At 43.9% G+C, this 21651-nt stretch overlaps 1 protein-coding gene across 2 annotated transcripts in view; it reads left to right on the forward strand.

Annotated features, from left to right (window-relative positions):
* The window catches only part of Ccdc146 (coiled-coil domain containing 146), a 123893-nt gene that overhangs the window by 45463 nt on the left and 56779 nt on the right, over positions 1-21651 (forward strand). The window lies entirely within an intron of this gene.

The following is a 21651-nucleotide window of genomic DNA, read 5'->3' on the forward strand; positions in this document are numbered from 1 at the left end:
AGACTTTCCGTGAATCTTGAGTCCCTTACCAGCTTCTAATCAGAACAAAGAGCATCTCTTATGCAAACTTTTTCCTTTCCCTTTTTCATCTGTTTGTGCAAGGGAAGAAGAGACTGGAAGAGGAAAATGAGGCTGTTTTTTTTTTTTTCTTTCTGGCAGCACAGGACCCAAAGTTGTCAGTGCTTAAAACACGAAAATGCACCACAGCCGGCTGCTGTCTTCTTCCTCGTTCTGCCCAACAGCCGGGGCAGTAACCGCCCGCCTCCTTTAAGTTAAGTGTGCATATTGACCTCTCAGAAGATCTCTTTCTAAAAAGAATTTTATTGCTTAAAAATTATTTCAACATCACTGACGCAGATGAGGACGGATTCTTTATCTATACTAGTTACGGCACCTTGTAATCGATCTCTTATTGTTTAGACGGGGCGCACGGAGCTCGGTGGCCGTGTGCTCCTTGATCTTCCGGCCTCTTCCTGCTAAATGCTGGGGTCACAGGTGTGCACCACCACGTCCGGCTCTCATTTATTCCTCTGGCCAGATTCCCTAAGGCTTTTCTTTATTCTTAATTCTAGCTAAACTCCGCTGTTCAACTTCTCAGAACATGGCAGCCTCACTCCGTGTTTCTGAGACTGTGTTTACTTCTGAATATTCAGAGATCCTGGGTGCCAAGCCTGGCACCACCCCCAGCTAGACCTAATGATCACTAGCTTTGCTGAGCCCTGTTCCTGTTACAGAGCGAGAGGAATTTATATGTTCAATTTCTTTCCTTTTCGTTCTATTTGATATATTCAAACCAATTTTCAACAAAGTTTAACTCCCCCTAAAAGAATAGCTCATTTCATTTCTCCCTCCTCATCCCTTCAAGTTATGACACTCCCTTATCACAAGGGAGGAACAAATAAACGGGTGATTTTAAAGAGGAAGAATAACATATTAAAAATTACCTTGTAAAGCGGGCCTATAGAGGATGAGGTTCTGACTTATTATTAATAGACTAGAGCACAAATCTGTGTCTACCAGCCAAGAACTTATTCTAACCATTGTATCGTCAGCACCATGCTAGAACATACAGACGATCCGCGTGCCAACACCTCCTTCAGCTATCCATTTATTCATCATATTCTCATGATACTCTCCAAATACACAGCGCCCTCTGAGTACTTGGGATACACAAATAAATCAAAACAACAACAAAAACAAACAAAAACATCTTCCCCTTTTTAGAGATACTGAAAGCCTCTTACTTTCTTCCTGTCTTCTCGCAGAGTGCACTTAGACTTTCTAATGACATCCTAAACATTCCGCTTCCTAAACGTGACGAAAGCACAGCTCTCTGACCCTTGGCATGGCTCGTCGTCCATCTGTTCGGATGAGGAATTCTTCTCTGGGAGTTCCAGATGACTGGTTCTCAACATACCATCATTCAAGGCCTCATGTCAAATCTCTACCTAAGACGCTTGTGTACCTTTGGAAACAGGCTCCTGTCTGCCCAGAGGCCCCTTAAAATGCTCAAAGTGAAAGTAGGAAGTCACTTTGTTTTCTTGGCACTGAAGTGTGATTTTCACAATTCTCAACTTAAAAAAAAAAATCATTGTTCCCAAATAGATGTGGTGACGGTCCCCTCTAATCTCCACACTTAGGGGGCTGAGGCAGGAAGATTGGGAATTGAAGGAGAGTCTGAGCTACACAGCAAGACTCTGTCTCAGAACAGAGCAAATCACCAGTCCCTGATGGCAAGGCAGACACTAAGCAACTATCCCAAGAGTGAGGCTCAGTCCACCCTGGAGTCTGTGGCTGTGCCTGGGGCAGAGGCTGTGCCCCAGCTGTGTCAGACCCTCTCACAGACATGGTCTCCCTGTGACCAGCTGCCCACGAAGCTAAGCACAGAAGGACTCAACCAGTAAGTAATGAACCGTGGTTTTATGGTTTTGAGAAGGCAGAGCTGGAAACCGATCCCAGGTCTGACTCCAAAGTCTTTGTCTTTCTCCTGTGCGGCACCCTAATGAGGACATTAGGTTCTCACTAGAGACGGGAACCCTAATGAGAAGAGCCTGCGGCTGGTGTCAGAGCTGGGATCAGCTGGGAGCCAGGCGAGGTTTCTGAGCAAAGAAATAGATTCCACCTCTTCTGGGATCATTTTAAGGTTTCTTTGCCCTTCCTTCCTTCCTTCCTTCCTTCCTTCCTCCCTCCCTCCCTCCCTCTCTCTCTCTTGAGAGAAGGGAAACTGATATTTATTGACAACCTCAAATGCTAATACTAGCTTCCTTGATTACTGCAAAGAAATTTTCCACAAATTTAGCAGCTTGTGCCATCTCAGGTGGTTCTCACAAGTTCAGGGACTGAGACTGTAGCTAACTGAAGGCTCCGAATTATTCCCGGTGCTTCCTAAGTGATGCGTTTAGTCTTCGGAAGATCCTCTGGCATGTGAGTGGACATGTGAGTCGTGTCGTGGATGCAGAGACGAGGTGGCTCTAGTGAAGGATCCGGGATGGGAGCCATGTGGGACATTCACTCTGCCTTTCTGAAACCCTATTTGAGTTTCGCATCTCCACACAGCCCCGTCGATAGGGTGAACAGGCAATCTTTGCATTATTAGTCAAGTTAGGATTTTTCCAGTGTATGATAGTTTAAGAGCAGGGCATATTCAGTGGAACTGAGGCTTTGGATCTTTTCGTGGGCTAACCATGCGCAGTAAGGCCTCCCCTTTGACGCTAGGTCACAACAGCAGCCATGGATTCAGATGGCTGCGCTGTGGGAGGAAGCAGCAGTTGCTGAGCTAGGCTGCTCGGCGGTCCCTTGTCTTCTGTTTGTTTGTTTGTTTAGATTTTTCTCATTGTGTTGTTTGGATAGGCATGTGCTATGCATTTTTCCCTACTTCCCTTACTTTCTCCCCTCTCCCCTTCCACCCTCTTCCTTGCCTTCCACACTCCCAGTTTACTTAGGAGATCTTGTCTTTTTCTCCTTTCTAGGCAGATCCGTGTATGTCTCTCTTAGGGTCCTTTTTGTTACTTAGGTCCTCTGGGTTGTGGCCTGGTGGCTGGTTGTCCTTTGTGTAAGTCTAATATCTACTTATGAGTGAGTACATACTATGTTTGTCTTTCTGGGTCTGGAAACTGGATACCTCACTCAGGACGTTTTTTTCTAATTCTGTCTATTTGCTTGCAAATTTTAAGATGTTAATGTTTTTTATTGCTGAATAGTACTCCATTATGTAAATGTACCACATTTTTCTTAACCATTCATTCTTCAGTTGAGGGGCATCTAGGTTGTTTCCAGGTTCTGGCCATTACAAATAATGCTGCTATGAACATAGCTGAGCAAGTGTCCTTGTGGCACTTTGATTGAGTATCCTTTGGGTATATTCCCAAAAGTGGTATTGCTGGGTCTTGAAGTAGGTTGATGCCCAATTTTCTGAGAAACCACCACAGTGATTTCCAAAGCTACTGTACAAGTTTGTGCTCCCACCAGCAGTGGAGGAGTGTTTCCCTTGCCCCACATGATCACCAGCATAGGCTCTCAGCAGTGGAGGAGTGCTCCCCCGAGTGCTCCCCTACCCCACATGATCACCAGCATAGGCTGTCAGCAGTGGAAGGGTGTTCCCCTGAGTGTTCCCCCTACCCCACATGATCACCAGCATAGGCTGTCAGCAGTGGAGGAGTGCTCCCCTGAGTGCTCCCCTTACCCCACATGACTGCCAGCATAAGCAGGCATCAGAGCATTTTCAGGTTTCTCAACAACAGCAACAACAACAAAAAGTATAGGCTAGAAACAGCCAAATATTTGCTATTCAATAGCTTACAGGAGATATATATATATATATATATATATATATATATATATATATATATATATATACTTTTTTTCTAAGAAACTGCCACACTGATTTCCAAAGCTGCTGTACAAGTTTGTGCTCCCACATATATACTCATTCATATAACTGAATCTCAGGTTAGATGCTAACAAAACTGGAATACTCCACAGGAACCTTGAGATGTCCTTTAGACGGCATGTATCACCACAATGCCTTCTTATAAACTCTGCACCAAACCACGGCACTAGGAGGCTCTAGGAGAACCACAGGCCATGCCGTCTCATTTTGTTGTCATTTGGGTAAATTTCCAGAGACTCAGAAAAGTTGAAGTCACCAATACTGAAGAAACAAGACATATGTATGTCTTATATTGGAGATTAATATTAGTTTCTTTTTATATTCTTGAAGGAAGACAAACAATAAAGTATAATAAAGAAATTGCCAGCAGTAAAGAGTGGTCTCCGTCTCCTGTCAATTGTGGTGGCTGCACCCTAAAACTGTGACAAGTGCTGAGTTAGCAAACGTCGTGTCGAACCAGTGCCTTGAGGTTTAGGTTTCCGGAAGCAACCAACCACAGTATAACTTTGTTTTTGTTGTGTTTCTCTTTAAAGACACCTTATTGAGCTCATATTGTTGATGGACTCATGGCTAAGAGAGAGAACTATATGATAAACTCCCGACAGAAGCTTCCAGCACTCCTTATACTCTCCATCAGCAGGCCACCCACAGCACCTCAGCACCCTGCCACCAGCAAAACCCACACATGGGTTAAGAGCATGAGGTTAGCCCAGAAGGCAGAGTTGTCCTTCGCTTGAGCTAGGAATAGCTAATTAGGCAGCAGCAGCATTGACAAGAAATGTGCTTCTCTGTGTGCCCTAGATGACCCCATAGACTCTAGAGCAGCTTCAGTGGAGATCTGAAACACCATGTGTCATCTGCCTGATCCTCAGATGGGTTCTTTGGGGATGATGTGGGTGGCCTGGGCAAAGGTCTGTCTTCAGGTGATTGAAGGTTTGCTGTTGAAGGGATCGTGGGACCCCAAGCCTTTCACTTCCAGCTATGAGGTGGATTGTTTTCTTCACCCAATACTCTATCAACGAAGGGACTGAAGCCCCAAAATGTCAAGTTGATTATCTCGGGGATTTATCAGAGTTATGGAACACCAACTAACAAGTTGCAGATAATTTTTATTTATTTATTTTATGTGTTATGAGTGTTTTGCCTGTGTGTATGTCTGTGCACAAGTGTACCCGATGCCCTTGGAGGCCAGAAATGGGCATCAGATCCCCTGGAACTGGAGTTATGGCTGGTTTGAGCCTCCCTGTGGGTGCTGGGAATTGAACCCAGGTCCCCCGGAAGGGCAGCCACTACTCTTAACCACTGGGTCACCTTCTAGTCTCACAGATAAATTTTGGTGAGTGGGCAAACCTTCCAAGGCGGGAATCCATGAATAATTAAGGACTATACATTTTTATAAAATACGTGACTTTAAATTTTGGAGAAGTTCTTTACATTTTAAGCAGAGGTGATTAAATTGCTTTTACCCATTTCATCACTTGCATCCCTTAGAGGCTTATTTTGGCGTTTTGAATAACATATTAATATGAATTTACATAGTATATAATATTGTCACGTTGTGTGTTATAGACAATATGTAATGTGTTTGTTGTATAATCTGTGTGACATCAATTGTAGACTTCAGCTTCAAACATTATTTCAGTATTTTAGCTCATTGCTTAGTTATGGAAAAATGAAAATCCCGAACTAATTCTGTACCAGTGGATAATTTATGCAACATAAACCTTTAATAAGTTGGAAAGGTCACGCCCACTCTTGCTGATCGCTAAGGAAATAGCTAAACTCAAATAAATAGTGTACATCTAGTAATGAGTGTTGAAAACGGACTGACGGTACCCCTTCACAGTCCTTCACCAGGAATCGTTTTTAAACGTTCCGTTCTGGGGTGAAGCATGAGGGCTCTGTTTCTGCTTTGATGGTATCTGAGACGGGGTGATTTCCTGTTACTTAGCGTGGTGGAGAAGAGGAGCCACTGGTGATGTCCTCCAAAGCCGTGAAGCAGCCCAGCCCTCAGACCTTCTCTGCTCCCGGTATTTAACACGGGATTGTTTTGATGTTTGCGTGTGTGAGGGCGTGCTTCTCCACAGCTGACGCAAAGCCCTTGCAATGGTAGGTGATGGAGCAGACACACGTTTTATTGGCCACATAGAATTTTAAAGTAAATATTCAGTTTGTTACTATGATCATCTCAGAAGATAACAAGAAGGGGAAGAGCCCTGGTGAGCAGCCTTCGGCTGACTCTCGGGCCCTTAGGCAGTTAGGGCTCGCCGTTGTCTTCTGACATGTGGAGGGCAGAGGAGAGATCTGTGAGGTCCTTACAGCCGCAGCGTTTGTGATTCTGAATGTTAGCCCAGTCACCGATTTCAACAGAAACGAGGGAGGCCTGTGGATTTTGTCCTGCTCACCCCCCTTCACTTCCAACAGGCTCTGCGCCAATCTTGGAGATGATAAGGACTTTGAAAAACAAGACAAAACAAACAAAAATGGACTCAGTGCTGATTTCACGGGGTGGGGGCTTGAAGTTGGGAGCAATTATTTTCAAGCCTAGGCAACCTTGGGCAAAAGTTATTTGACTTTATGTCCTTTCGCTGAGCACACCTTCCCTGAATGCCTCTGGTCCCACCCACTCTGTCACTGCCTTGGCTCGTGTGTGTGTGTGTGTGTGTGTGTGTGTGTGTGAGAGAGAGAGAGAGAGAGAGAGAGAGGGGGGGGGGAGAGAGAGAGAGAGAGAGATTTTCTATGGAGAACAGTCCATCTTTGAACCCACAGAGATCTACCTGCCTTGGACTCCTGAGCATGGGGATCAAAGGATTTGGCTGGTTTTTTTTTTTCTTCTGTTTTCCATGAAATGAAAAATTTTAGAATCGTTTTCCCGTAAGTTAGGCCACAAGGCTGATAGCAGCAGGTGTTTCTAGCTGCCACTGGGTCAGATCCCTATTGCCTGAGCAGAACCCTGTTCACTCCTGCACCAGCCTCCCCAGGCACCCAAAGCTCCCCATCGCAAAGCAGAAGGAAAATGGTTAGAGGAGACTTTGGAAGGAGAGGGTTTTTAGAAAGTCGCTTCCCATCTGAAGAGCACGTTAAAGGTCTAACATCAAACGAGTACAGGTGTAAGTGTGCCACCGGGAGATTCTGCAGAACACACAGCCAGAGCTGCGTATAAGACCCCATCTCAAAAACAAAAACGGGGAGAGTTTTATGGACACTGATTTTCTTGGCTTGGAGTTATGTTTTATCTTTTTATCTCTGCTGTTTTTCTTTTCGTTCTCACATTTTTGGGGGCCTTTGCTTCTGTGTCTGGTGAAAGTAAAAAGAAACAGGTGCTTTTAGCAAGTAAAAGGCAGGTGTGTGTAGGAGACTCTCCTCTGGCCTGGCCTGGCAGGCCACGTAGGTTGCACCACAAAGAGCCTGCAAATGATGTTTGCTATGCCGTCTGTCTTTCTAATTTCTCCTCCGGCACCCACCCAAACACAGCAGACAGAGAGACAGGGGATCGGAATGAAGTTGACCCCAAAGGGATGAAGAAACGGGATAAAGATGACAGAGAGGGAATGAGAGAGAAATCGGATGGGAGGAACTTTGCTACGCTCTTTTGTTTGATGCAGACATTAAATCCATACAGAAAGTGAATTTTTCAGAAAGCATAAGGAGTGACCAGGATCCGGAGATGTGACCAGAATCAGAGCCTTGGGGGCATCAAATACAAATGGCCCCTCCATCGTGACGGTGGCCAGTTCTGGTAATAGCTGTTTTGGCTCATGTGATGTCATTGACCAAGTTAAATAAACTCCAACAGACATAATCTCCGGATGTTGAATGTCACAGGGAAAGAAATTTCTACAGAAACAGGGTTTCTTCACATTTAAATTAAGTGCAGTGCTTCTGAGATCCTAGAATGTGATGCAATTTCTACACATCTTTCAAAAACAATCGAGAGCTCTTAAACAGGCCAGCCACATACTTCTCTGATAGCAAACTCAGTTTCACGGGCCTGTACTGGCTGTGCTAAAGTGTTTTCCCACCGGCCTTTTCTTACACTAAAAAATTTTCATGAATGATATTTTGATCCTTTTCTTCCCCTTCCCTCAACTCCTCCAAGATCCTCCCTATCTCTCTACCTACGCAACTTCATCTCTCAAAAACAAAAAGCAAAACCAACAAACAACAACAAAACCTAGTTTTAAAAAGAAAGTCACAAAACAGTACACAAAGTACACAAAAATCTTGGAGTTTTCCCCTTCTCTGCCATCTTCAAACCCAAATCTCTAGTAATGACTATTGTACTCACTGTCAACATTGTATTTAGCTCCAGCACGGGAGATGATTAATGAGGGTACTGGGTTGTCTCCCTCTAGAATTTATCACATTATCTGATTATCTGCTGATGGGCAGCTAGGCGGATGTGTCTGTTGACTACTCTGAATAGTGCGGCAATAAACACTGGCACACAGGTATCTCTTTGGTATGCTGATGTCATTTCCTGTGGCTGTAAACCCGGTAACCTTTGGATACTTAGTTTCTCTTCCTAGTGCCATAATGAAATACTCCGACAAAGGGAACTTAAAGGAGACACAGCTTATTCATTCTGCTCAGCGTTCAAGGCCATACTGTCCCTCACATAGGGAATCAAAGCAGTGGAAGCTCAGAGCGGCTGGCCACACAGCACTCACAGGCAGGAAGCGGAGGGTGATGAATGTACGCTGTTGCTCAGCTTCCTACCCCTCCAGGAAGGCTGCCAAAGAGGAGCAACCCTCCCAGTGGGTAGTGACCCTCCCAGTGGGTAGGTCTCCCACCCAGATGATCCTATTTGTCACGCTGAGATCTCAGACATCTTCTAGTTTGATCACGTGGTAGCCACACAGATTTTTAGATTTTGAGGGTTCCCTGTGCTCTTAGCCACAGTGGCTACACTTACTTACATTTTCTCCAAGAACATATGATAGTTCATCATTTTTGAATCTTCTAACATTTGCCGTTTGGATTTTGCTTTGCAGTCCCTGATGGTTAATGATATCAAGGACCTTTTCATATATTCAGTTTTTGAAAAGCAGATACTCAAATCTCCTGCTCAGTTTTATTGGATCATGTGTTTTTGTTGCTCCTTTAGTTTCTTATATATTCTGGATATTAACCATTTATCAGATGAGTATTGTAAATATTTTCTACCACTCTGGAGTTCATCATCACTTGTAGATTGTTTCCTTCATAATGCATTTTTAACTTGAAGTAATCCAGCTTCAAGTCTTGCTTTTGTTGTCTGTTCTTGTAGGGATAGGAGAAGGGGTGCTTACCCGGAAAAATCATTGGAGCAGCTTCTTTAAATGTTTCTCCTGGTTTCTTCCAGTAGTTTCAGGGCTTGCATTAAGTTTCTATCTGTCCCGAATAGGCTTTTTATAGGGGTACCAAGATTTTGTACAGAAGTGCTTGCTAGAGACCAGTCCCAGCCTTCTGAATGGAGCTCTTGTTTATCCATTTAGTGACCGACAGTCACTTGGCATTCTTTTCTCTTTTAAAAGCATACGGTTGTGACTAAGACTGCTCAGACCCTTCGTGTACAACCGTATGTTCAAATCTCTACTTTTAATGCTTTAGTATATATTGTATAGAAGTAAAATTTTTAATTGTTATAGTGATCCCAAGTTTTATTAAAGAAAACCTACGATACTACCACATTGTTTCCACAATTGATTGGCTCGTTAGTATTTGTGTGTGGCTGCATGTGAATGGGTGGATATGCACACGGATGTGGATGTTGATATCACGTGTTCTCCTCTGTCGTTCTCCTCATTGTTTTTGAGTTTCTCTCACTAGCTGGCTAGACTGAATTTTATGGGGGTGCTGGGGATCTTAACTCAGGTCCTGATGCTTTTTCGGAAGGCACTTGACCAACCGGGCCATCTCTCTGGTCAAATGGCTAATGATGTGTTTCAGTGTTGATGATGACATTGCTTTCCGCTTTAGCTTCAAATAACACATTTTATTATTTATTGAACTATTCATAAGCGAGATGTGGTGATAGGCCTGCTAGTTTCCACACTGACATTTCTCTCATCATCATACAGTGTAAATAAGCATCACACACGTCTAACACACCTTAAATCTAAACGGGGAGTGCACAGGTTTTTACATTTTCAGTAATTCATTATTCAAACTGCTCATAAATTTTGTACTGAAAAATCTCAGTGATTAATTTGAAAGTTTTCTTCTTTTTGATAAATTTTAAATGGTTATCAAACTACAGGAATCACGTTTATTTGCATATTTCACAGAAGGCTTTTGTCTAGGTTCAGCTCAGTCTTTTGTTCTTCCTGGGTCGTTTCCTTGTTTAAATACCTTGTAAACACTTCCTGAATTCCTTCTGTCCGGTGAGCATGCTCTGATCATGAGGACCCTTTCACACTCTTATTAATGGGAATCTTTTCAGATTTCCTTAATTTTGTAGGTGCTGGCTGACTGCAATTAGCATGTGAAATAGTAAATTCTCAGTGCTTAGCCCCCAAACCTGCATAGTGGCACAGTAACGCAGTAAATTGACTTAACCTCTTCCGTCTCAGAGCTACGGCTTTTTACACATCAAACCCCTATTTTAAAATTACCCCGCTGCTTCTTTCAGGGGAAGTTCTATTTGGAGACAGGAATCTGTAGACCAGAGACATTTGTTGCTGCTAGATTGACTTGCTTCTTTGCTTTTCAGTAGAAAGAACTGGGAAAGATAAATGTTTTAGGATAAAATGCATCGTATTACTATAAATTCTAAGTCAGTGCCGCAGCAAACTTACGCAGCCTCTTCATTCTTATAGCGAGATCTTTTTTATCCACCTAAACCCCATTTTACGATTACCCTGCTTTAATTACTCATTCAGCCTCCCACAGTGGAGCATCATTGTTTCAGAATAACTCTGCCAGCAAGAGCATCATTGTTTCAGAATAACTCTGCCAGCAAGGTGGCTACAGAAACCAGATGTGGGTCTTTTCCTTAGGGAACGACCTAGACATGGCTCCTACTAGCATTGCAAAGGTCTCTGCACCGACTCGAAACACTTATGTTCATTTTTTAAAAATTTCAGTGACAGTGATCGCTTTCAAATTTTACAGTTAACCTACTGTGTTATCCATTACACCCATAAAACAGGAAGTATTGTACGAATTAAGCTTCTGCGTGAAGCTCATCCATCCTGGTTCCTGCATTTCCTTTTGTGACTCTGTTCAGGGCTTTCTTCTTTCTGTCATATGTGTAAATGCCTTTCTGCTATTCATAAGATAGCTTCGGAATTTTATAGTTTTCTTATAATGCTTATTTTTATTCACAAGACCATTCCATGCCTTTGTCTACCATTTCCTGTCCCACCTTTTATTGTATGTAAAATCAATTAGAGGGCCTCTCCTTCAGGAGACCCTGTGTGTCCTCAGCGGTCTTCACACTGCTCCCCCTGGGCGCCACCGCTCCCCCGCCTTGCGTTGTCTCCCTGACATCGCAGGTTACTCATTCCTGCGCTTTTCTGTCCCCCAGAGCAGAACTGCGGTTCAGTCCCCAGAGAGCTTCTCACCAACTCCGTGACCCCACTCAGGGCTTTCAACCATCCTTTGAGTTTTCTGTGTATAAATTTTGGGTTATAATGTAAATTTCATAATGATGTTATAAGTATTGAATATGTGGACAGCTCATAGCACAATATGCGATATGCAGCAATATATCGGTAAATACAATGTTGATCACTTTAAACAATATGTAAGAGGTGATAATTCATTTCCTAAATATTTATTGAATCCGCTTTCATTGTTCATTTGATTGGTGACTATTTAGGAATACTATTTCTGAAGCACTTGTGTGCACCCTTGCTCATCTTTATTGAACAAGAATTTGAGTCCACACGAATTGGGCCTTAGTGAGCGGTGGCGAGAAATGGGCACAGTCCCAACCTCAACAGGACTGTCCATCTTCTTCCTGCCAAAAGTCATCTCTAAGCCAGCAGTCCTGCTCCGAAAAGTCCACTTTAATGTCCCCAGGTCACTGGTGTTTGGCACCTGGAAAGGATGACCTCATGTGGCTGCCCTGCTGGACCTCATTTCCTATTTTACTCAACCTCTGCTAAAATGAAGACTGCTAAGGTAATTGTCCAGAACGTCCCTGCACTTCCCTTATGAGCTACAGTTTGGTTCTAAAATCCATAAACGATAGCACCCAAAGGCTCGTCCGCTCCAAGGATAACATTTACAACAGAGAAAAGTTCTTTATGTCAGGTGAATGTTTCCTGTTTTCCAGCCCCAACAAAACTTAGCTAACACATCTGCTCCCCGTGTCTTTATAACCCTTTTGAGTTTTTTCCATTGTTCTGTGCTGTATGTTTTATTCCACTGAAACTAAACAACAAGGTCCACATCAAAAACTATGTTAAATATGAGTACTTTAACTTTTTAAATGTTATATAGCTAATTTACATGATAAAATGTTATTTATGACATTTTAGTCATCGACAGTGTGTCAGGTTTAGGTTTGTGATTTTTTTTCATAAAGTTATAGAAAAGCAACAAGAAAATCTCAGCAAGTATAAAGTGTTAGATCTGAAGCCTGGGAAGATGCAGTCATACAGGGGAGACAAGGACAATCCTAAGGAATAGCCCCCCAAAGCTCCCATACCAATCTTAGAAACTGGACCCCTTTTTCAATCAGAGGCATTTTAAAGGTAAGTGGGTGGGTGGATGGGCGGGTGGACAGATGGTTCCCTTATCAAAAATTTACATGGTCCAAAAGAATAACCAAATGGTAGAACTGACCCGAGACTTAGTGCCTGGCACATATGCTGAACAAAGGGGCAGCCTGTATTCCTTATAAGTGGGCAGCCTCATCTAACTCCCACGAAGTCACCTTCTTTTAAGTAGCAATTGTCATGACACTGAAGTGTGAGCCCAGCATCGTCAAACTTAATAAAATTCTCACTTACAGCTGAAAACTCAGGGTTTGATGGCAAAATCTAGAAATTTTTTAATGTTAACAGTTTTCTCATTTTTCAAAAGCACCACGCAGCTGAAAAATACATGCAATGGCTGAGAAATAGTTTAGTCGTCAATAAAGGACATGCTCCACAGCATGAGGACCTGTGTTCATATCCCCAGTACCTACTTTAAAAGTGGGGCGTCGAGCGTACCTATAACCACAGCACCGTGGACGGGGAGACAGGAAGATCCCTGGGGCACACTGGCCAGACAGTCTAGCCAAACTGGTGAGCTCCGGCTTCAGTGAGAGACTCTGTCTCCAAAGATAAGGTGGGAAAGGATAGAGGAAGACACAGCTGTCAACCTTTGAATCACACACACACTACTTACACACACACACACACACACTAACACAATACACACACACTACTTACACACACACACACACTACTTACACACACACACACTACTTACACACACACACTACTTACACACACACACACTACTTACACACACACACTACTTACACACACACGCTACTTACACACACACACACACACTACTTACACACACACCTCCAGAGTGTTCATACTGTTGGCTGCTACTTTGCCATCTCTGGTACAAATCATAGCATTTTAACATGGATTAAGGTCTACCTTAAATATTTTTTTAAATATTTATTTATTATGTATACAATATTCTGTCTGTGTGTATGCCTGCAGGCCAGAAGAGGGCACAAGACCTTATTACAGATGGTTGTGAGCCACCATGTGGTTGCTGGGAATTGAACTCAGAACCTTTGGAAGAGCAGGCAATGCTCTTAAACACTGAGCCATCTCTCCAGCCCTACCTTAGATATTTTGAAAGCCATAGATGCTGTTCTACTTTCTTTTTCTGATATGGATGTTTAATAATTAGGTAACTTATCCTTAAACTTTAAACCAGTTTGTAATAACTGGAAATATGCTACTTCCTTAAGTGAGGCTATTTATGTTTGCCAGAAAATACATAAAAATTTTTGTAATAGTCAAGTTAGTGAACTCGAAACAGATGTCTTTGAATAAGTGTTCACTAGAATCTATTTATTTTTATTGCGTTGTTTCTGAAAGTTGGCATTAAACGAGGACAATTACGGCTATTTTGGTGATATGATATGATTTTCTCTGCTTTTTCAAAAGCCAAGACAAGCTAAAGAACTAAGTCTTGGTCATAAAAACTGAATTTCTTGGGAAACTGTGTTAATTTTTTAATACCCACCCTTTTCCAGGGACATTCCAGGGTGATCTGTTAGGAAATTGCCAGGAATTATGGTCACTTTCAGTCACAAGTTAACTGTGTCTTGTAAAGAAATTTATAAGGCAGCTAACTGGTTCGTGTTAGTGTAGTATAAAAGTTTTTAACTTCTTAAATGTAATACTTTATAACATCCATTGAGTTGGTAAAGATTTATTTTTGTTTTGCCTAGTACCCCGATCCCAAGAGTTGTTTTTGTTGTTGTTTTTTTTTAAATACAAGCATTCAGTTATTGCATTGTGTGATTTATTTGTTTGGTTCACTGGCGTACAGAAGTTGTGTGTTTTGATAACTCTTAATCATATGTCCAGGATCATGTTGAGTTGAGGACTTGCCCCAGGTGGCAAGCTGTCAGGATAAAATGTTTGCTAAGTTTGTATTCAAAGGCTCGTCCATGCTGAGCTGTTGAGAGTACACATTCTACACACAATCAGCTAATTCATAACTGATAACATGTTAATAGCCTTTTTTTCCTTTACATGCACACACACACACACACACACACACACGTACACGCGCGCGCGCACACACATCCTCTATGCTCATTTTGGCCCATCTCACATGTATATGTGGAAAGAGAAAGCCACACATCATGACTTCCGTCAGGTATGCTTGACCCCCAAGTCATCCCACAACCCCCAAGCATTCCATCAGACTCTGCGGACATGTGCTGAGCATGCTCTGTGGGTCCTAGACTGCACACGATCCCTGCCTTCACACGGCTTCTGCTCCCGTTAGCACGGATTCAGCGCATGGGCTAAGGGCTCTCGCTGAGAATGCATGTGAACATTTCCTGAACTTTTAGTGTCAGGCAGTGTTCTAAAACTCAGCACATACCAAATACACGAAAGCGCCAAATCTGTTCTGACCTGAACATCTGTAGAACCCATGAAAAACCTCATCCTGGGGCCGTGACTTTAGGCCCCTGCTTAGGTAGCAAATATAGTGACCAAACCTGAACAGCTTCTATGCAGTATAAGCTAACAAAAGCTGAAATTGAGGGGAAAAAATTGCATTTACAGTAGATCCAAAATGAACAAGATATTCGAGAATAAATTTAATTACAATCAATTGCGTGGCCAGCTGACGCCAGGATGTAAAACCCCTTTACCAGCTCCAGCAAGAACTGGACTCGCGTGTCCACACAGTCCCTTCCCAGGTTCCATTTTACGGTGTCAGTGCCAAAGACGAAGCTGCAACTTTGAGGGTTTTGTTCTTTATAAAGAGCATGCCTCTGCCTAGCAGAGGGTTTTGTTCTTTTTAAAGAGCGTGCCTGTAGTTAGCCATTAAAGGCACCATTGTCCATCCCAATCCGCCTTCCGGGAGGGGAAGTGCGGGTGCTCCAAGTTGCCTTCCAGGCCAGACTCACTACTGTGGATGAACTCTGGGCAAAACCATTTCCCCCTCCCTCCCCGACATGAAGGTGGGCAGCAGAAGACCCGGACTTCCTCTGTGGTGTAAAGCTCCTCCACCCTCCCCTCTCCCCTGATTGACAGGCAGCTGAGAGAGGAGGTGCCCAGGTTACTGCACAGCAGGGAAGCCAACCTCCTGCAGAGATAGTCTGTTTTCGTCTGGGCTCCTTCATGTTTACAGGATAGTCCCTGAGTACAGAGTCTGGGCAGCGGCTTTCATCTGAGAACAGCACAGTGCAGCCAGCCAACAGCCAGCTGCGCACATCCTCATGTGTGTGTCTGTCCTTTCCTGAGCAGCGCTCTGTCAACCAAGAGAGTAGCTCCCTTGTGCAAGGTTTTGCTGCCCACATCCCTCAAGGCCGTTGCAGGTGCAGGGGGGGGGGGGGGCTCGGTGTGCACAGTACTCAGAGCGGAGGGTTCAGAGTCCAGTAAACAGAATTCCTCCGGGGACGCCTGCTGTCGCCTGCCCCCACCCTGCTCTTCCGTGGTCTTGTTTTAATCTAACTCAGTCTCCCGACTTGACTTCTTGTATTCTGACCCGGCGTGATTGTTTTTGGAGATGTGCGAACTTTTGAGTTCTTCGCTGGTAGTCACTGGTTCAGACCATGAAGGTTTTCCAGAAGCATCTAGGTTGTCTCATTTTCCGCTTCTCTCGGCCACTGCTCCTGCTGCCACCAACACCGACCCTCCCCACCCAGGATCCTGGGAGGCATATGGGTCTTTTAAACAGCTTCTGTACACTAGCAATAACATATCCACAAATGAAATTCAGAAGAAAATTCTATTTATTATAGATTAAAATACCTGGAAATAAATTTAATAAAAATACAGGATTTGTCCAGTCCGATCCAGTGGAATTATTAGCATCCCAAATAATTACGATTTCACCAGGACAGTCACCAGCACTTAAAGGACGTGGTACTCATTGGCACGTGTATGCTTAGATATGCTGTGTCCTTATTTTTAGATGTTTTCCATTTAACTGTGAGACCACGCATATAGTCAGACACCTAAATTATCCAATGTCCATCGCGTTTGATACCTTAATGCCTGGGAGGTCCTGTTTGTGTCTTCTGCTCTCCCCCTCACATTCCTGTGGCAGGCCACCAAAGGAGCGACGAGACAGCTGGGTGAGCACAGTCCAGGCTCTCCTTCTCCTGTGAGCCTTGCCAGCCACAGAGACGGGGAAAGAGAAGCCTGGGCAAGCCATCCCGTTTTGTTCAGTACATCTCTGCTTTCCTCATCCCATTTCAGGGCAAATTCCTCATCTCTGTGTCTCCCTACATTTGCCTTCTGCGACAGGGAAGATGGAGTAGAAGCAAGTGGAAGAACCCAAGGTCTCCCAAATATATGGCTGTTTTAAGAAAAACTTAAGTCAACAATAGTTTAATCAAAATTAATGAGACATGTACAGTCTGAGACGTGATTGATATGCTATTATCACCAGGGACTGCACAGTCTGAGACGTGATTGACATGCTATCACCAGGGACTGCCCAGTCTGAGACGGGATTGACATGTGATCACCAGGGACTGCGCAGTCTGAGACACGATTGACATGTGATCACCAGGGACTGCACAGCCTGAGACGGGATTGACATGTGATCACCAGGGACTGCCCAGTCTGAGACGGGATTGACATGTGATCACCAGGGACTGCACAGCCTGAGACGGGATTGACATGTGATCACCAGGGACTGCCCAGTCTGAGACGGGATTGGCATGCGATCACCAGGGACTGCACAGCCTGAGACGTGATTGACATGCTATCACCAAGGACTGCACAGTCTGAGACGTGATTGACATGTGATCACCAGGGACTGCACAGTCTGAGACACAATTGACATGGTGTTGATCACGGTGTGATGTGTACAATCACAGGTGTGCCTGAACGTGTAGGAGCAGCGGAAGGAAAGAAGTAATTTTGCCTGGAAGTTTTACCTCAAAGTCACCACAGACGATGACTGCTGAGAATGATTTACTTTTTTAGTGGCTGGTTTCCCGAAACAGAGTCTCATGCAGACTAGGTTGGCCTTAAACTCCTGGTCTTTCTGTCTCCACCTTCCAAGTGGGCGTGTGCCTTGCCTTGGCTCCTGGAATATTTATCGTCATTAATCCAACTTGGGTCACAGTTGTCAAAACTGGATACTTTCTCAGGCTGTGTTCTTTAAGGGATACTTAGGGGAGCATCTGGCCACTCCTACTATTTGGCTTCTGACCACCTTCCTCCATGTTCAAAGCAATGGGGTAAAGTCTTGCCTACTTTCCAAACGTTCCTTCTGTCTTCCTTTTCATCTTTCTAACCTGGCCAGGAAAGATTATCTGCTTCTGAAGGCTCTGGTGAGGAAATCGGGTGCCCTTGGATAATCCTCAGTACCCCTCTCCCTCAGGGTTCCATGTTCTTACTCCATCTGCAGAATAGCTTGGCTCTGGAAGGTAACAAATATGCCTGTTGCAGGATTTAAGGCGTAGACATCTTGGTGGGAGCTTTAATCTATGTTAGAGATGCAGGAGGGAAGTTTAAAGGAGCGGCTGTGTAGACAGAAGTTTCTGTCCCACCTGGTCCCACAGCCATTTAGCCCCAAAGAAACAGACAGAGGCTTATACTAATTATAAACTGGTTGGCCTGTTGCTCAGGCTTATTACTAACTAGCTCTTACAACTTAAATTAACCCATAGGTCTTATCTATGTTTAGCCTTGTGGCTTGGCTTGGTACCTTTTCTCATTAAGGCATCCCCATCCTCCGTCCTCTGCTTCTGGATGATGACGGCATCTCTGCCTTTCCTCTTCCCAGAATTCTCCTCTTCTGGATGCCCCACCTAGACTTCCTGCCTAGCTAGTGAACCGAGCAAGGGGCTGGAGATTGAAACACACAAAGACACCCAGACAGAGGCACAGGTCATCCTCGAAACAGGAATGCCCTCTTATTGTGTCCAGGGGCAACTTTTATAGGGATCCTTAACTGATAGCCACGCCTCAACCAAACACCAGAAACCACTCCCCTGCCATCAGGAACTCCTGAGGGTCTCATGCTCAGAGCAGCTTCAGGCTGTCTCAGAGCAGAGGAAAACAAGTTGTTTACAAGAAATTCAGGAGGGGGGATTCACAGCTCCCAACACACAATTAAAATGGGGGGAGAACTTTGTTGACTGGCAGTTTATAGAACAGACTCAAGGTAGATAGTCAGGAAAGTTGGTTATTGCTAACATTTCAATGAGAAGTGATGAGATTTGTACATGGCACACTGTAGATGGTCCATTCTGTAAAGCTATCTAGAAGAACCTAATTCAACCTAATCTGCAGAGGAAATGTTCGTAATACCAGATGTCAAAGTTTTCTATAGAGTGAGGGTCAAATCCTGAAGAACACCAATTTTTTATTGTTTTTATTGAGCTATATATTATTCTCTGCTCCCCTTCCTCCCCCCCCATCCTCTCCCATGGCCCCCATGCTCCCAATGTACTCAGGAGATCTTGTCTTTTTCTACTTCCCATGTAGATGAGATCCATGTATGTCTCACTTAGGGTCCTCATTGTTTTCTACGTTCTATGGAGTTGTGGGTGGCCTGTAGGCTGCTTTTTCTTTGCTTTATGTCTAAAAACCACTTATGAGTGAGTACATATTATATTTTCTTTCTGGGTCTGGGTTACCTCACTCAATATGTTTTCTAGATCCATCCATCCATTTGCCCCCAAATTTCAAGATGTTTTTTTTTCTGCTATGTAATACTCCACTGTGTAAACATACCACATTTTTCTAATCCATTCTTCGGTTGATGGGCATTTAGGTTGCTTTCAGGTTCTGGCTATGACAAACAAAGCTTCTATGAACATAGTTGAGCACATGTCCTAGTGGCATGATTGAGCATCCTTTGGATATATACCCCAAAGTGGTATTGCTGGGTCTTGAGGAAGGTTGTTTCCTAATTTTCTGAGAAATTTCCACACTGACATCCAAAGGGACTGTAGCAGCGTGCATTCCCACCAGCAATGCAGGAGTGTTCCCTTTACCCCACAATCTCTTCCGCATAAGTTGTCATCAGTGTTTTTGATCTTGGCCATTCTTATAGGAGTAAGATGGAATCTCAGAGTTGTTTTGATTTGCATTTCTCTGATGACTAATGATGTTGAGCATTTCCTTAAGTGTCTTTCAGCCATTTTAGATTCATCTGTTGAGAGTTACCTGTTTAGGTCTGTATTCCATTTTTTATTGGATTATTTGTTCTTTTGATGACCAATTTCTTGAGTTCTTCATGTATTTTGGAGATCAGACCTCTGATGTGGGGTGGGTGAAACTCAAAACAGGCTGCTGTTTTGTCCTGTTAACCAGGAACACTAACTTTTAAAGTGAGGACCCCTGAAGGAAGCAAGATGAACACAAGGCTCAGGGAACATCCAGGAACCGGGGGTGGAAAGACTGTAAGAGCCAGAAGACGGGGAGGATTGCAGTGAGGTAGTATCTTCTAGACATGACAGGGATGTTGCAGCATGAGCTCTCAACAAAATGGTAGCCTGCACAAGACCACACCAGCCGATATTCCAGCAGGGTGGGGGGAGACTCTTGAGGTCCCATTCCCAGCTGAGGTGCTCCAGGTAGTCGATGGCTGCTGAGGAAGGGGTTGTCAGTCTACCGTTGGCCAGCCCTACATCCATGTGTATACTGGCAGCGCTAATTGGACTCAGTAATTATGTATGAAGAGTATATGAATTTGAGAAAGGGATGTGGGGAGATGTAGGAGGAATTGGTGAGGCAGGGAGGGACAGATATAGTCAAAATTCATCATGAATTATATATGAGATTTTCAAAATAAAAATGAAAGTCTGTCTACCCCCCCACACAAAAAAATATTTCCAGGTATTCAAAATGCAAGAAAATTTTAATGATCACAAAAAAAAGCAACCAATGGAAGAGACACAGGAGTAGAAGTAGTAACTAAGGATTTTAGAACTACTATTATAAATATTTTATATATTGGGGGAAAGGTAGAAGAAAGTCTAGGTATAACAAGGGAAGTAACAGTTTTTAAAATTCCCAGTCAAACTTGTAAAGACAACAATCCAGTCTCTGAATGAAGAAGTCACCGAACAGGATTAGCAAATAAGACAGAGAGGAGGAGGTGAGTGGACAGAAGATTATAGTAAGTACTGTCCCCATCCAACCTCCAGAAAGTAGAGAAAGAAAGATCCTTAACAGCCAGAAGAGCGAGCAGTCGCAGTCAGACGACTAACATGCTGAGCAGGTGGCGTGTCCAGTGTGTAGAAGGTGAGAGACTAGAGAGAGAAAGCAGAAGCGATAAAAACGGAAGAAAAGAAGGTTCATTCCGCGGGAGCAGAACATCTACGGTGTTCACTCTTGTTTGTGTCTGTGTGAGGACGGGAACAGATTTGTGGGTTGAGGACAATGACCATCAAACGGCTGCCACTGATCAAGCATTGACCTGTGACCGGAAATACTAAATAGTATGCAGTGTCTCGATCCATTCAGTCTTGGCCTCACCATCTGATAAGATCGGAACGATTCCAGTTTGCTTTCTGTTGCTGATACCTTGGGAGTGTTCAGTTCACATTATAGTCTACCCTTCACCATGAAGGGAAGTCAGGGCAAAAATTTAAGGTGGGAACCTGGAGGCAGGAAAAGAAGCAGAACCCCTGGAGAATTGCTTACAGACGCGGTCAGCTATCTTTCTTATAGTGCAGGCCCACCTGCATAGGGATTTGCACCACCCACTGCGGGCAATGCCTCCTATATCAGTTATTAGAAGTCAGTCTGGTTCTGGAAGATTCTTCCATCGAGGTTTTTGCTTCCCGGGTATGTCTAGGTCTGTGTCAAGTTGACAAGGACACAGGGACTACGTTTTCCTGTCTTTTACACTGAACAAAGTGAGCTGTGTACTGACTAAATACAATTCCACATTGCATAGTTTCGAAGCAACTGACTTAGAATTTAAGCCAAGGTCCGTGTGTTATGTATGCGGTGCTGAGTCGACACAAAGGGAAAGCGGAGGTTGATAAGGAGAGACAGATGCCCTAGCTGATGGCTTCCTGCCCAGGAAGACCTGGGAAGCACGCCACAGCACAGGGAGATAGACTGGACTTGGCCAAGAGAAAAAGGTGCGACTTTGAA

This window comes from Myodes glareolus, chromosome 27 (genome assembly GCF_982192425.1).
Source record: "Myodes glareolus chromosome 27, mMyoGla1.1, whole genome shotgun sequence".
Taxonomy (NCBI): domain Eukaryota; kingdom Metazoa; phylum Chordata; class Mammalia; order Rodentia; family Cricetidae; genus Myodes; species Myodes glareolus.